We start from the raw sequence: 16303 nt of genomic DNA, 5'->3' as shown, positions 1-16303 counted from the left end.
GGTGCCCAGATCCTGACCCACGGAAGCCGCGAGAGAATAAATATGTGTTGTTTTAAGCCATGATGTGTAGAGCAGTACTGTTACTCAGCAAAAGATAACCACCAGAGGTATGTGTACCCGTATCCCTGTTTCACAGGGGGAAGATTAAATAAATTGCCCGAGTTCCACAGCTAGTAAGAGGTAGGGCTGAGGGGAACCCCCAGGATGTCGGGTTCTGGAAGGCTGGCCTTAACCACTCTACTTACTGCCTCTGCTAATACTGTACTGACTAGTCCATCGGTCATCTCCTTAGGGTGCAGACCCGTCTCCTGAGGCTGCAGCCCCCTCCCTTGCAATTCCATTGCCAAGTCCAAGGCATGGAATTCGTGCTGCACAAAGGAAAGAGCACGGACCAATGAGTCACGGACGTTCCTCCCATGGCTTCTGGGCAGGAGCAAAGCTTACCAGCAGGCCAAAGGCTCCAGCTGTCTGGGGCTCTGAATGAGCTCTGCCAGTAACTCAAGCTTCCCCGCACAGAAAGGAGGAAAATGAGTCTGTGGGTGTCACGGAAAGAATCTTGGCACGAAAGTCAGCGCACTTAGGCTCTGACCTTGGCTCTGCCAACCGGGAGGCCGTGGGAACCTGAGGTGGTCACTTAGCATCTCGGGGCCTCTGTCTTCTCATTCCAGGAGGAGGGGTTTTGATCGGATGATTCTCAACAGCTCCAAAAAATTCACCTAATTCTAGGGTACTGTCTTGCTAGGGTATTCTAGGGTACTGTCATTCTAGGGTACTGAATGCCTTCCCCTTCCCTCCGGAACTGAAAGGGCCCTCTTCGTTTCGGCCACCTAAGTTTTGAAAGCCAGGTGACACATTTCTAATGGAGAATAAGCAGGAGAAGAAAGAAAAAGAAACAAACAAAGGAACACCCCCCCCCCCCACCCGGGGTCAGAGACACAAGGAAGGACGGAATTCACAGCCAAAAGGGAAGAAATTCCCACCCAGAGCTGTTGGGAGCCCTGAGCCTCTAGCCTGGCCGTTTCTGCCCATCGCCCGTGCCCAGCCGCCAGGGCTCCTGTGTCCACACATTCCCTTGCAGATTGAGTCCCAGCCTGCATATGACAGCCTCATTTTTCACCGACCGCATGCAGTGAATGCGGAACTGTAATCTCTTTTTGCATGCCTCGGTTCCAGATTCATAACTGGAGGAGCCGACCCCGTTGTGTGTGAGCGACCGCTTGTTGGCCACCCCGCCGAGCCGAGCCAGGCGGCCCCGCAATCCTGTGGCTTTCTCCCTGCGTCACACTTTGTCAAAAGGCATCACGAGCTTCACAAAGAAACGGCCCCTGGAAACTCCCCGTTTTCCAATCCTTTTACTATCTAATTGTTCCTCTTCTTCAAGGCTTGGCCATCCTCAGAATAGGCCAGGGTCCCCGCCTGGGCTGTCTCCACTTTCAATCAGAATGCGCTACAAAAGAGAGAGAGGCCCTTCCCACAGCCCTGGGCTGGGCGGTGTTTACCCTCATTGTCCCAGGTTCTACTTTCTATGCCCCCGGCTGCCTCCAACAGGCCGTCCTACCCTTCCTCCAAGGGGCCAGTCCCTTCCAGCGCTAGGAAAACGTGATCCCATGAGGTAGACGGGCCCTTCGAGAACTCTCCGCTGGCTTCCCATTGCACTGAGAATGACGCCCGCCTCCTTGCCACGAACCTGGGGCCCTGCCTGCCTCCCCCACGTCACCCCCAGCGGACCTCCAGCCTGGGCGCACACCATTTCTCTTTGCGCGAATGTTCTTTGCCCAGATCCTTCCACGGCTGCTTCCTGCTTGACATTAGCCGAGGCAATGGAGGGCGGCAATGTCACCCCGATGCTGTCATGGTCAGTGTTGGGTGTGCACGTGGCTGGATTCTAGACGCAGCATCTGTGGCCCCACCTGAGGCTTCTGACTGCTGGATCCCACTCTGCCCAGAGGCAGGAACGACTGGCCCTGCCAGTGACTCGATGGCCCCGGGAGTAGCCACTCATTCGTTCTGAGCACCTTCGACGCACAGCTGAGATAACTCTGAGGCACAGGTGTACATTGGGTCCCCAGGTGCCCGCACGGTCACTTGTCTGGCACGACACCCGTTACTGGTTCCCTACTCTGTCTCATTTCCCCCTCTCCTCTGCTGGTCTTTTCTGGAATGATCTCTCCAGTCAACCGCTTGCACTCCCATCCTGGTCTCGGAGCCTGGTTAGGACATCCATCCAGGTGAAATCACATTCCCTAATCTGTCCCTATTACCTTTTTCTTTTTCAGAGTTTTTTTTTTTAAGTTTATTTATTTTTGAGAGACAGAGAGACAGACAGAGAGAGAATGAGTGGAGGAAGGGCAGAGAGAGAGAGAGAGAGAGAGAGAGAGAGGATCTGAAGCAGGCTCTGTGCTGACAGCAGAAAGCCTGATGTGGGGCTTGAACTCACGAACCGTGAGTTAACGATCTGACCTAAAGTCAGATGTTTAAGCAACAGAGCCACCCGGGCGCCCCCCCCCCCGCCCCCCGCCGCCATGACCTTTTTCTATTTTCTTTATGGCTCCTGATCTCTGATTTTTTTCTGTTTATCTAGCCACTCACTCTTTTTTGTTTTTAATGTGTATTTATTTATTTTGAGAGAGGGGAGCACAAGCAGGGGGAGGGGCAGAGAGAGGAGAGAGAGAGAATCCCAAGCAGGCTCCACGCTGTCAGTGCAGAGCCGACGTGGGGCTCAATCCCACGAACTGAGTCGACATCAGGAGTCAGGTGCTTAACTGACCGAGCGACCCAGGCGCCCCTCATTTACTCATTTTTTATTGACTCTCTTCGCTACAGAGAGAACGTAAGCTCCATGAGAGGAGAGGGATTCTTTGTTTATCCCCAGCGTCTGACCGACGCCTGACCCAAAGTAGGTGCTCAATAAATATCTGCTGAGAGACGAGTGAGCTCACAGCTGATTCTGAACTGCTTCTTCGTCTGCTCATGGGATTTCCCACTGAAGGCTAGGGTAGCCTACGAAGCCACCCCACATTTCTGACACCCCCACTAAAAACAAAAAAAACAACAACGTCAAGCCCATGGAGAGGGGGGAGTAAGGAAAGTTCTTTCCCAAGCGTCAGAGGTCACTGTCTTATCACTGAGGCACCCAGAGTTCACCATCTCTTCTGGTCACCCAGTCCTGCAGGGTAAGACCCGACCAGAAAGGACAGTTGGATGGTGTGATAAAAATGGACTCGGTCTTTACGCTCTTGGGATGATATAACTGTCGGAATGCTAGACTCCTGCCTTGAACTGAGGCGGTTTATTCCTGCCACGTGAAAAGCGCATTTTGTCCCAGGTGGCCATCCCTTGTTCTGCGGGAGGTTCTCCGCGGTTAACTGGGTCTTGGGTCTCATTCCACTGAGGAGTGAGCTTGCTTGTCAGGTGGCTGTGCCATCGGGGCTTCCAAGGGACCCTCTCTGTTCTGAATGCCGGCATCACACTGCGTGTGGCCTCGTGTGCGTCCATCCCCCGTGGAGGTGGAGAGTGTCTGCAGGGTCGTGTGTTGCTCGTGCCCATTTATTACCCTTATCCCTTATGCCTGGTGCGTCCATCTAACTTCCCCAGATCCGGGGCGCCAAAGACCATCTCTGCTTGTTCACCACTGGGCTTCTGGTGTTTACTATAATTACTATCCACTGTGGACTCTTAGTAAATACACACTGGGTGAATGAATGAATCAACAAATGAATGAATTGGAGTTTTTCCAGAGGAAGGACCACTAAAACTCATTGAAAGAGTCTCTAAGGCTCATTGACATGGAGTAGAATTTTCAGGAGCCCTGGATGAAGAAGGAGGCAGTGACAATGAATGGCCCACTAAGAAAATATCGCGGGGTCAAAGGACAGCCGGTGAAGGGCTTTAAAGGAAAATTTGGGGTTGCCCATGTGTGATTCTGCACAGGCACGCGTGGCTTAGCTATAAACAGATGGGCTAATTTCCAGAAAATTCCACCACTAATAGGCTGTCGCCAGAGCCGGGTGCTAAAACTCTTTTCTGATCATGAGGGGCATGCCCAGGATCCTCTCTTAAAATACCCAGTGACTAAGGAGACCGGAGGCAACACAAACTGCCCAAAGAGTTGAACAAGATGATGTATGAGGAGGCGTTCTACAAAGCGTAAATCTCTTTACCCACAGTGTGTTTTTGTGATGATGATAAATATCACCGCTAAGTGTATTCAGTGGATAATTAGTCCCAGACGGTGCCCCATTGGAAAAAAAAATATATATGTGTGGTCAGAAAGCCAGAATGAAATCCACTCAAAATGTAAGTCAGATCATGCTACGACCCTTCTCAAAAGCCTCCGGATACTTCTGTCCCGCTCAGAGGCAAACTCAAACCCCTTGCCACGGCCCCCAAATCAGACAGGGGACGTCTTCCATGGGGACCTCGATCAGGTCAGTCCTACAGTTGCTTTCCTGTTATTACGTCCTTCGTGTAAAATTCTAAAATCCACATGGAAAGATGCTTAACATCACGAATCGCCGAAGAAAAGCAAATCAAAGCGACAAGGAGATAGCACCTCACACCCATTGAGATGGCTATTATTAACGTAAACGGAAAATAACACATGTCGGCCATGACCCGGAGAGATTGGGACCCTCGCGCACCGTCGACAGAAAGGTAAGACGGTCCCGTCGCTACGGAAAACAGTATGGTGGTTCCTCAAAGGTGAAAAATAGAACTTCTGTACGATTTGGCAATCCCACTTCTGGGTAGACATATACCCAAAAGAATTTAAAAACGGGGAGTCAAACAGGTATCTGCACTCTGATGTTCACTATAGCATTATTCGCAGCGGACAAGATGAGGAAATGACCTGAATGTCTGCCAACAAATGAACGGAAAAAGGCAATGCGGTATAGACATATGATGGAATGGCGGCCAGCCTCAGACAGGCGGACAGTTCTGATGCACGCTACAATCCGGATGAATCCTGGGGACACCGTGCTGAGTGAAATCAGTCGGCCACGACGTCACTTCCGCGATGTGACCAGATTAGTCAGATCCATAGAGACAGAAAGTGGAAGGGTGGGCACCAGGGCCTTGGGGAGAGGGGGTGGGGAGTCAGCGTTTAAAAGAGACAGAGCTGTGGGTTGGAAAATGAAAGGAAGTTCTAGGGATGGGCGGTGCTGACTGCTGCACGATCATGTGAAGGCGCTTAATGCTACAGAACTGTACTCTTTTGTTTTCTGGAAGTTTATCTATTTTTGAGGGGGAGGGGAGGGGCAGAGAGACAGAGGCAGAGAAAGAATCCCAAGCAGCCTCCACACTCAGTGCACAGCCCGACGAGGGGTTCCATCCCAGAATCCGTGAGATCACGACCTCAGCCGAACTCAAAAGTTGGACACTCAACCGACCGAGTCACGCAGGCACCCTCCAGAACTGTGCTGTTGGAAAGGGTTAAAATGGGAGCGCCTGGGTGGCTCGGTCGGTTGAGCATCTGACTCTTGATTTGGGCTCAGGTCACGATCTCACAGGTCATGGGATGGAGCCCCGTGTCGGGCTCTGCACTGAACGTGGAGCCTGCTTGGGATTCCCTCTCTCCCACCCTCTCTGCCCCTCCCCCGCTTGCATTCTCTCAAAAATAAATATTTAAAAAAGGGTCGAAATGGGAAATTTTACATTATGTGTATTTTTTTATTTAAAAAAAAATTTTTTTTAACGTTTATTTATTTTTGAGACAGAGAGAGACAGAGCGACATAGAATCCGAAGCAGGCTCCAGGCTCTGAGCCATCAGCCCAGAGCCCGACGCGGGGCCGGAACTCACGGACCGCGAGATCGTGACCTGAGTTGAAGTCGGATGCTTAACCGGCTGAGCCACCCAGGTGCCCCTACATTACGTATATTTTAACACAATTTACAGAAAAGAAAGAACAAGAAAACCCACAGGGGTTTCCCCTCACTTCCCTCAGCCTCTGAACATCGAACATCATCCGTCCAAAATGGCGCACCTGACCACACCGCTCACAAAGCACCTCCAATCACTCCCCACCCTGTTACCTTGCTCTCTTTCTCCTCCTAGGCCCCATCCGTGCCTGACCCATTATTACTCACATCAGTATTGGATTCTGTCTGCCATGTAAGTGTCAAAGGGCAAGGCCTATGTTTGGTTCACTGCCATTTCCCCAACAGCTGGAGAGCAACGGACACCCGTAAATATCTATGAAAGAGAGGCACGAGATGCCTCTTTCTAGATGAGGACACTGGAAAAGTGAAGTAAACATACATGGTCACACATGAAATAAATGCAAAAACCAGGCCTGGGCCCCAGCCCCAAGCCTGCACCTTCTCCCAACCATACTGTGTTGTTGTTGATGGTGACATTCATTCCGGTGTCCCACCTTTTCTCCCTTGAGCGAAATCTCCCCCCAGTTCAAAATCAAGTTGCCTGGCAGCCAAAAATACACGGCTGCATTCATCCACTCAATGTGTATGTGTCAGGCACTGTGCTAGGCGTCAGGATACGGCTGAGGAGAGGAGAACGCAGTTCAGGAAGGTCAGAGCCGCACAGGCCAGGCCCATGGTGGTGAGGACTACCCTTGCCTTGGGGACACAGACCCCGGAGTTCGAGAAATCCTTAGCCAGGTGACAGGAGAAACGGACGCAAGAAGAAGGAAAGGGGACAGCACGTAATTTGTTATGAATGAAGCTTAAGGAGCAACAGGGAAGCCAAGAAATGAGGGTGACGGTATTTTGATGGATTATTGTCTGAGCAGCTAACTTTCCTTCCCTTTGCTTTCGCTTCTAGTCCCTCCCTCTTCCCTGGAGGCGATTTGCCATAGCTTGGATTTGCAGATCGGATGGGCGGGAGTTCCATTCGTGGCTCTGGGACTCGGTTTCCACCTCTGTACAATGGGAATATTGTAATACCGCCCTCACAGGATTATGAGAATTAACAGGAAAAACACGGGGAAAGGTCACTACCCAGTACTTGGTACACAGGAAGCACTTAATACATGCTGGCTTTGTTCTTATCTCGCACTGAATGCTGCACACATCTTTGTAACACATTCTTTAGCCCTTCAGAGTATTTAGGGGGTGATTTTTTTAATAGAAAAAAAATCTGAAGGAGTTTGTAGAACATTATCTGGAAGTCGACAACAGGTATACAGAATTGAAGGAATCTTCTAGAAACAACTGATTTGTTCAATCTGGTGGAATTTAAAGGTCTTGGGAGGAAACCACTGGGGTGTGGTCAGCATGACTGACTTCCCAAGTCTGTGCCCAGTAACCTTATAACAGCGGCTTGAGAACACGAGCAGAGAATCAACACCATAATAATCAACAAATACCACAACTCTGGGCTTTTTTTTTTTTTTTAACTTTTTCTCAAAAACTGGCTTATCAGTACCTCGCTGGAACTATAGCACAGGCTTTTCCAAGGTTTTGGAGGTCAGGTTTTTCCAAAATGACTGACCAGTCTCAACCTGGCGGTCCGACCCCATGTGGATGCGACCTGTGTTCACACTGAGGATATTACAACCTAAGACGTATGTGCCAAACATGTCTCAGGAGACAGACCAACATCCCTCGGGGCCGCTAAGGGAGGAAGCCATGGGTACACCTCCGTCTTGGGTGGGCACAGAGAAGGCTTCTCAGAAGCAGCGGTATCTACATTAAGTCCTAAAGGACAAGAGGTTAGGACATCCCAGGAACAGGGAGAATGGCCCAGGCAAGTACGTGTTGTGCAAAAGGGGAGAGGCGAGTGGAACCGAGCGTGCTTAGGCAAGCAAAAGTCACTTCGGCACAGAGTATGGGAGGGAAAGTGTGAGCAGGGCCAGACGGGCAGGACTGACTGTGCTGGGGTTTTCTCCTCTGCGTCATCAGGAGCCACTGGAGAGTTCGAACAGGGAGGGGGTATGACCAGAACTGCCTTTGAAAGCTCTCTGGCTGCAGTATAAGGCTAAGAAAATGTTGGTAGAGGAAGTGCCTGGGCAGCTCAGTCGGTTGAGTGCGCGACTCTTGATTTTGGCCCAGGTCGCGATCCCAGGGTCGTGGCGTCGAGCCCCGCATCGGGGTCCACGCTGAGAGCGTGGAGCCTGTGTGAGAGTCTCTCTCTCCCTCTCTCTCTCCTTCTGCCCCTCCTCCTCCATTCTTTCTCTCTCTCAAAGATAAAAAGAAAATGTCAGGTGGAGGACTGGCCAAGAGAGGCCGTGGAGAACTGCGGGGAGGAAGCCAGGGGAGTGGTCCAGGTGAGGGAGGAGGAGGGCCTCCGGGCACAGGGTAAGGCAGCTCGGGAAGGAAGGAGGGACGCATCTGAGCGCATTTTTGGTGCGGACCCTCATGACCGCAGGTGTGGCTGAAGAATTTTCGGAGAAGGCAGAGAAGAAACGCAAGTAAGGACGGGAACAGATGTGTGTGACAGCCGTGCCCACGGCTGCATCCTTCACGGCAGCGAAAGGTGGAAACGACCCAAGCATCCATCACCGGAAAAACGGAGACACACAATACTCTGTATGCATGCAATGGAATATTCCTCAGCCTTAAAAAGGAAGGAAATTCTGCCATAGGTGACAACACGGAAGAGCCCTGAGGACATTGCGCTGAGTGAAATAAGCCAGTCATAAAAGCACAAATGCTGCGTGATTCCGTGGATGCGAGGCGTAGACAGTAGGTAGATTGATAGAGCCAGAAAGTAGCAAGGAGGCTCCCAGGGGCTGGGGGGATGTGGAGTGCGGAGTTAGCATTTAAGGGGGACGGAGCTTCAGCTTGGGGTGATGAAAACATTCCTGGGGATGGACAGGAGCGATGGTCACCCCACGATGTGAATGTGCTTAACGTCGCCAAAGTGCACACATAAAACTGACGTTTTATGTTACGTATCTTTTAGCACAATTAAAAAAAAAAAAATCGAGGGGAGCGAAGGATCCAGCCCAGCCTTCAGGCTTGCGGGCTGTAGAAGAGAGTGGTGTTCCTGATGGGCCACAAGCCTCCTGACTACCCCTGCCCCGTCCGTTCAGATACCAGCCATAATGATTCTTTCCAGCAAACTGTCAGCTCGTCTGATGGAATGAACTCCACGGACAGATTGTTTGAGCAGCTGTCAGGACCCAGGGGGGTGGGGGGGGGGCAGGGCGCTAGCTGGGGAGGGCCATGAGGAAACTTTCAGAGGTCATATCTTTCGGAGGTGTTATATCTTGATAAGGGTCTGAGCCATATAATTATATTTTTACAGCTCACCAAACCTTACCCTAGATCTATTCCCTTCTCTGCACGTCAGTTTGATTTCTTGCTCTTGTTAAAGGTGGACGTGCAGGTTGAGAAATTAGAGATGAGACGTACTGATGTCTGCAACTCACTTTGAAAGGACTTTCAAAATAAGATGAATCAACGTAAACGGAAGGATCTGGGAGGAGACAAAAAGGGCAAACCGTTGGCAACCGTGGGACCTAAGTGGTCGGTACCTGGGGCACCTACAATTCTTTCCATTTTTCTGTATGTTTAAAAACTCTCATGTAAAATGTTGAGAGGAACACAATTACAGTTTTTAAAAAATGTGGTTTTTTTTTTAAATCAGTCAATTCTTATAGCACATTGCACAACCAGACAGGTTGTTAGAACTCTATGGCCATTGAGTAGCACCTAGAATAGTGGATTTTTTTTTCCATTTTATTTGAGAGAGAGAGAGAGAGAGAGAGAGAGAGCGAGCGCGCATGAGCAGGGGAGAAGGGCAAAAAGAGAGAGAGAGAGAGACTCTTAAGCAGTCTCCACCCTTAGCACGGAGCCCCACATGGGGCTTGATCCCATGACCCTGAGATCATGAGCTGGGCTGAAATCAAGAGTTGGGTGTTCAACCGACTGAGCCATCCAGGTGCCCCTAGAATAGTGGTTCTTAAGCTGTGTTCCCTAGAAGTGTTTCAGGGACTTCCTCTCCTTCAGGAAAAATAGCCCTTCTTCACTATGTTTTATATGTTGTGGATTCTGTGTAAGATTTTTGTCTTTAAAAAAAGTTTTCATTATTTATTTACTTATTTATTTTTAGTGTATGTATTTTGAGACAGAGAGAGAGTGTGTGTGTGAGCAGGGAAGGGGCACAGAGGGAGAGAGAGAAAATCCCAAGCAGGCTCTGCACTGTCAGCACAGAGCCCAACGTGGGGCTCGATCCCATGAGCGGTGAGATCACGATCCGAGCCGAAACCAAGAGTTAGACGCTTAACTGACTGAGCCACCCAGGCGCCCCCATTTTCACTACTTAAAAATGTCAACGCATCTCAATACGAACTCATCCGCGTTTGGGACTGGCCAGCCTTTGCTGTGCAAGCCTGTTCCTCACATTGCTGTACTTGGGCATCCTTGGTCTTCAGGCACTAACCGGCCAGCAACATCCCACCCTATCATCGTAACAACGCTAAACGCCCCTGGTACATTTCCCTCGTGGCCCTCGTCCCACTGACTCACCCCTATCTCTTTGGAGTTAGTGCCAAATCTAAGAAACCAAGGTCCACGGGTCTGCCCTCAAGTGGAGAACATTTTCCCACCACTGCACCTTGCCTGCGGCGCTCCTTGAGTGTTAACCATGTTACTTGGAACACTGAGACGCTGGTTTCTACCTTCCGCGTACTCTCCTTAAAAAGAAACGTTCACCCTCCCTCTTTGCAGACCTGACCTGGTGCTCTCTCCTTGCAAATGGATGGCTCCAGATGCTTCCCGGATACTCTCGCATCTTGACCTCGGAAAGAGAATGCTGCCGTGACGTTTGTACATCTGGTCTACACGGCAATCCTGCTTAGCGTTATGAACGATTAAGTTGGCTTTCAGGCAGGCATCTAAAAGCAAAAAATGAAGAAAGACCACAGTGTTTAAAATGCAGGATGAAACCCAAGCAGCGTGCCAAATGTTAAGGGACCCCATCGGCTTAGACTTTTGTCTCACACCCTCCGCTGGGACGGTGGCCTCGGAAAAGGGCGTCGGTCAGGGGGTGGCTCCATGTACCCCCGACAAACTCCTTGTTTTCTTACACGAGTGTGCACACGGAAAAGGAACGGAAAGCAAGCTGGGACAGATGTCTAATATCATTAAAGCTGGCTTCCAAAAGAATCCAGATCTCGGTTTGGTATATTAATGCTCTATTTATCTTTAAGCACAGATGGATATTTTTATTAGTATTACTTTGTTTATCTGGTTTCAAGAAAGGTTAGTCCAGGGGGCAGATGCCTCTGTTATGAGCGCACATTCCTGCCGAGGGAGTCAGAAGACAAGAGGAGGCTTTTCGGCAGAACTTTAATTAGAAAAGCCCAAGTTATAAATGTTGGCAGCTCTCGCCTGGTCTAACGAGTCCAGTTGCAACAACAAACGGAAAGAAAAATAGAACATTGGCAAGATCCTGATTTCCCACCTCGCCTCCCCACCAGCTGAAGACAGGTACGACGCAATGCCATTTCGTCCCCAAGTGTGAAACAGACCATGAAAGGGTCCAAATTCTCAGAAAACGGATGTTTTCGTAAGCAGCTGGTTATCGCTGGAGATAATCGACAGCAACAGGTCTGTTATGAACACATGGACCTTCCAGAAGCTTCGGGCTGAGGCAATTTCTATTATGGATTTCATGGCTTTTATTGGACGGCCTGTGTTCCTGGGCAGGGTGGGGGGGAAGGAGGGAATGCCCAGTGTCTCAGCACAATTATTACCTCTAGTTTGTTTTCCGTTGGAGTCGATTTCTTATTAGACTCTCCTTTTAGGGGATTTAAAATGGGATTATGGATCCATATGCCCAGGGAATTTCTTACCCGATTGGATTAGGAGAGTTCATTCGCCTGATGGTTCTCCCAAGAACCGTTACAACGGGCTTTGTTTTGTCACCAAGCTTAAATCTTTACTACTCATCTTTTTTATTCTAGTCCTTTTTCTACCACCCCTCTCTATACAGCTGCTTGTGCAGGCATGCAAAGGCAAAAAAAAAAAGCAAACGTTTTAAAGCCAAAAGTCCGGGTGTAAGAGACAGGTCTGCCTTATAGCAATTGAGCATGAACATACCGCTGACTGCTCTCTGGCACAATTTTCCTGCCTCCAAATTGGGAATCATCGTCTCCCACCCACCTTTTAAAGCTGCTTTGGGGATATGATTCCATCACAATCCTGCGCCAACCCCCCCCCCCCCCAAAAAAAAAAAATCACTCTGCCTCTTGGATCTCATGCTGTTCTCTTTCCTTTATTAAAAAAAAAAATAATAATAATGTTTATTTATTTTTGGGAGAGAGAGACAGAGAGACAGAGAGAGAGAGAGAGGAGAGGGCAGAGAGAGGGAGACACAGAATCCGACGCGGGCTCCAGGCTCCGAGCTGTCAGTACAGAGCCCGACGCGGGGCCCGAACCCATGCACCACGATGAGATCATGACCTGGGCCGAAGTCAGATGGTTTTAGACTGAGCCACCCAGGCGCCCGGCTGCTCTCCCTTTCCAACTGCTCGTGCTCGACTTTGCTTAGATTCCTCTCTTCCCCCACATGCTGTGTCCAGCCCCTCTCTCCTTATTTTCATCTTGTCCGGCTCCAATCTCCGTACCCACGTGTGCTGTTACCGCAGAGGCCCCCTCACGAATCTGCCCGCCTTGGTTTCTCCTGTTCACCTGACGCTCACGGATCCAGGTAGGTCTACCTGATCCAGAAAGGCGCTCCTGTTCTCCACGGCCGTTCCGTGGCTCTGTTTGAAACGTCACCTCTATTTGGTAGGTGTTGCTGCGTATACAACAGGACACAGACTCAGCCAGCTGGTCAAGGATCTCTGGTATCCAGTCTGACCACCTCCCCCACCCCCCGCTTTCACCAGAACCTCCCCAAACTTCCCCTTCCTAGCCAATCCGAACCCTCGCCCTTCCCTGCGTATTGCTAGTAACATCCATCCACCTTTTGCTCGTTCCTGCAGCCCCTGGAGGAGCTTCGAGCTTCTTCCTGGAGCACCGTTTCTAGTCTCCTCCTGTACGTGCTCCCATCTCTCACGGCTGAGTTCGAGTCCAACCTCCTACTTCAACTCTGTGGACACAGCCCTCCTCTTTACCGCATTACCTGTTCTTCATCATCTGTACCTCTCTTGTTCCACTTACTGTCACCTCCCCCACCATCTGGTTGTTTCCTACATGCCTGTTGGTATGACAACGTCCTTCAGGGCAAGTGCTGGGTCTGACTGGCTTGTCAGGAAGCCCCACGGTGCCAGGCACAGAGCGGACTCTCTGTAAGGCCACCTTTGAGTCAAGAGTGCCGTTTGGAGCCTGAGCTGGTGCTGTGACACCAGCGTGTTTGGACATGTCTGGCCTTCCCAGGGCCAAGGTGCACAGACACCGGAGGAGCCCTCTGGGAAATCGCCCATCCTGGGGGAGAAAAGGCAAGCAGAGAAGCTTGGCCCCCTCACAAAGCCTTAGTCATGGTGGCCGGGGCTTGGGTTTCAAATGGGCCATAATGTCTGCCTTTCAGCTTTGTCTCCTCGCCCAAGACCTGTTTACTGAAAAAAAATAAAAAAATAAAAAAATCGAGAAGGCTTTTCTGGAAGGCACATAGAGCAATTTAAAGGTCTCTGTTGGGGCGCCTGGGTGGCTCAGTTGTCGGCTCAGGTCACGATCTCACAGTTCGTGGGTTTGAGCCCCAAGTCAGGCTCTGTGCTGACAGCTCGGAGCCTGGAGCCTGCTTCGGATTCTGCGTCTTCTTCTCTTCTCTCTCTGCCCCTTCCCTGCTCGAACTCTGTCTCTCTCTTTCTCTTTCAAAAATAAACATTAAAAAAAATGTAAAAAAAAAAAAAAATTGTTTTTTTAAAGCCTCTGTTAAAACACTGGAAGTGGAGGAATTACTGCCCTGACTCCACAGAAGGAAAAATGCCTTTGGTACTGGAGGGCCCCCGAGGACACGTGGCCGTTGCTTTGAGGCCTTAAAAATGCAGCTCGTCAGAACCGAACCCCAATGGGGCCAGCAGAAAAGACATCATCAGCATCATCAGCATCATGCAGATGATGCAAAGAACTAACCATCTACCTCCAAAGACCCCCGGAAGTACTCGGGGGAGGGCCAGGAATTGCAGAGGTGAAAGAGCCTGGCAAATCACAGGTACGGCCGAGAGCAAGAGAACAGTGCAGATCACACGTGGCCGGAATGAGCAGGTGAGAGAGTTCAAGGTGATGCACACGAAAGAACCGTTCGGAGCACATACGATGGGGGTGTCAGGACGGACTGGGTCTGTAGGTTTCTCCCGGCTACACGAACACGGTCTCACAGTCTCGTCACTCTAGAATTAACCGGTCTCCTGACACCTCGCTCCCCTCTTCCATTGGATTTTTTTTTTTTTCATCTTTCCTTCCCCTACGTGTTACATCTATTTGCATCATCCCTGTGAGGCTGCTACAAATGAATCCGCTGAGCCATGGGAACTCATGTGACCAGTCCCAAGAACCTTTTGTTTGTCATTGCAAACACCCGCTATCAGATATGAACAATGACGGTGGGGGGTGGGGGGGCGCGGGGGACCCATGATGTATGTGCCTGGAGTTTGGGAACCGGCTGAAAAGGTAGCGGGGAGAGGAAGGAGCCTGGAAAGATAGACTTTCCTGCATAACCGTTCCTCATTTCTCATGCCTGATGATTATTAATTACATTTGTGCATTGATACAATTTGCCGGTTTTCTGAGGAGGCGAATTGAGCTTAGTCATTTTGGCATTTTTAAATGTAAATGAAAAATCACCCGGTGCTCCGAGCCAGGAGCGAGAAAGATAAATAACACCAGGAAGCTGGTCGTTGCCCGTCTGTCATAAAATTTCATTAGTTTTGACAGCTTGTACAACATAAGCAATGAATGAATGCTAACTACACTTCCTTGTCTGTCCGCTCCCAGAAGTCACCGGCACTGCACAGACCAGAGGGGTACCACCTGCCAGGGGGACCCCGCGAGGAAGGACACAGGGGCCTCCGTGAGCCCCACGAGGGCCCCAGGACACCCTCCTTGGGTAGTAGGCTCCTAACTTCCCTGTCCACGTGGGATGACTCTCGCGTAGGACTCCTTCGTTAACAAATAACTTCTCGATGCTTCCATGGGCCAGGCGCAGCTCTGAGTGCGTGCAGGTAAGTGCATCCACGGTGAGAAGTGCCAGGGGGGAGGCACGTCAGGGAAAGCAGAGAGGAGGTCCCTGCCCTTGGCTGCCTGAGGGATGCCAGCAAGTTGTCTGACCACGGAAGCCATGTGGGCATTGAGGCCCCCCCGCAAACGGTGACGGCCCAGGAGTCCTGAGTCTCTTGGGGTGACTGACACAGAGGCACTTCTGCTTTCTGTTCCCTCTCTTCCTTCCCTTAAACAATTCAGCCATAAAGCCGTTGGGGGGGGGGCAGAATAAAAGTCAGCATCTCTGCAGGAAGGAAAAGGAAACACGGTGGCCCAAGGGTATCAGAGTCCAAGAAGGGTGACAGGAGTGTCCCTGCAAAGTGACGGCCTGGCTGGGGGGGGGGGGGGGGGCTCTGACCCGGATGGTGGGTGTTAGGGACCCCGAAGGACAAGGAGGACATATATGTAAGCCAGCAGCCAGCGTGGGGACTCAGGGTCAAAGCTGGAAGAGGGTGTCCCCATAGAAGGGCAGCCAGGGAAGGGGACTCAGCCACAGCAGGGTGAGGAGAGCATCCGCTGGTAGGGCAGTTTGGCATGGGGACTCCAAGCCCCAACGAGGCAAGGAGAAAACTGCCACAAAGGGGTGTCAGAGCTCCAGCGGGGTGAGGAGGGCATCCACAGGGACGCTCAGCAGAAGGGGCAAATGGTCACATACAAAAGCATTGGTCAAATGAGCAAACAAATTAAGGTAATGGGAGTCTGCCTTCTAACTGTCAGAGAAAGGAGGTACACATACGGGGAAAGGGAGAAGGCGAGAATAAACCCCGTGCTGTTGGATTGGAATTGAAGAGATGAGAGTAGACACGTCGTTTCCAATCCGTAGAGATAGACACTGAAATAAATACAAATGAATATACACACTCCCTTGCTGTGCCGTTGAGAGCCTGGGAACAAGAACACCCAATAAATGCAACTGTCTTTCTCATGGGTGTGGTGGAGCTGGTAATACAAAAGCTTAGAGAAGCCTGTGATATCTTTACCACCATAAAGGGAGAGCCTGCCTGGGAGTAAAACAGAGGAGAAGCAGAGCAAAGAGGGATCCTGATAACATTATTTGAAGCCCTGGATCCAGCCATGCCTGAAGCTTATCTCGTAACTGAACACAATTCTTTCTTTTTTCTTTCTTTTTCTCTCTTTTCTTTCTTTCTTTCTTTCTTTCTTTCTTTCTTTCTTTCTTTCTTTCTTTCTTTCTTT

General features: G+C 50.5%; 1 long non-coding RNA gene across 10 annotated transcripts in view; it reads right to left on the bottom strand.

Annotated features, from left to right (window-relative positions):
- Positions 1–16303, bottom strand: part of LOC121015876 (uncharacterized) — a 183420-nt gene that overhangs the window by 130622 nt on the left and 36495 nt on the right. For all 10 annotated transcript variants that reach the window (XR_005784014.1, XR_005784013.1, XR_005784017.1 and 7 more), the window contains one exon: positions 10641–10800. This is a non-coding gene — a long non-coding RNA (uncharacterized LOC121015876). The remainder of the gene's footprint in view (positions 1–10640; positions 10801–16303) is intronic.

This window comes from Herpailurus yagouaroundi, unplaced genomic scaffold (assembly GCF_014898765.1).
Source record: "Herpailurus yagouaroundi ecotype Mexico unplaced genomic scaffold, PumYag 208, whole genome shotgun sequence".
Classification (NCBI taxonomy): Eukaryota; Metazoa; Chordata; class Mammalia; order Carnivora; family Felidae; genus Herpailurus; species Herpailurus yagouaroundi.
Note: the sequence above shows the minus strand (reverse complement) of the source record. Positions and strands in the feature narration are given on the sequence as shown.